The following is a 682-nucleotide window of genomic DNA, read 5'->3' on the forward strand; positions in this document are numbered from 1 at the left end:
GATTTAATTTTTGGCCTATTTCCTTTTTAGTCTGCCTGTCCCACTCCACAACCTCTGTTCAGGCCTTTTTCCTAGTGATAAACAGTTCAGGGCTGGCTGAGGCCATTTTGCACTGCTGTTTGGTTTTTAAGTGAAAACTGTCTCTTTAAATTTTGAAGAAGTCTGTGTGCATGTGTAGTAGAACCCTCTGGGGGTGGGGGTGGGGTGTACAATCGCTCAGGCACCACCTCTAGTCACCAGAATGGAGGTGCGCAGCCAGTGAGAGACCAATGAACAGATAGGAAAAAAAAAAAAAAAGAATGTCCATAGTTCTGTCAGGCATTCGTGGCTGCTCTGATCCTTTCCTTGCTTGGTCTCTCCCAAGATGGCAGCTCCAGGAACAGCTGAGTGTCTTGGATTAGAAAGCAATGGAGTTATTGATTCTGCTACAAATTCCCCTAGCTGTAAGCCTTCCAATGTTCTAGATACTCCTTTATATGTGGTTCAGGGTTCTGGGACCATCCCTTGAGCCTGCTTGGTCTGGTATTCTGTGTTGTTGCTGATGGAGCTCCTCACTGCACTTCTACTTGCTCCTCCATCTTCTGCCATTTCATTTTAAGTGGTAACTGTCACTTTAAATTTCGAGGCGCTCTGTGCAGTTGCATAGTAGAAACCTCTGGGGGTGGGGGTGGGGTGTCCACTC

This window comes from Chrysochloris asiatica, unplaced genomic scaffold (genome assembly GCF_000296735.1).
Source record: "Chrysochloris asiatica unplaced genomic scaffold, ChrAsi1.0 scaffold00264, whole genome shotgun sequence".
In the NCBI taxonomy this organism is placed as follows: Eukaryota; Metazoa; Chordata; class Mammalia; order Afrosoricida; family Chrysochloridae; genus Chrysochloris; species Chrysochloris asiatica.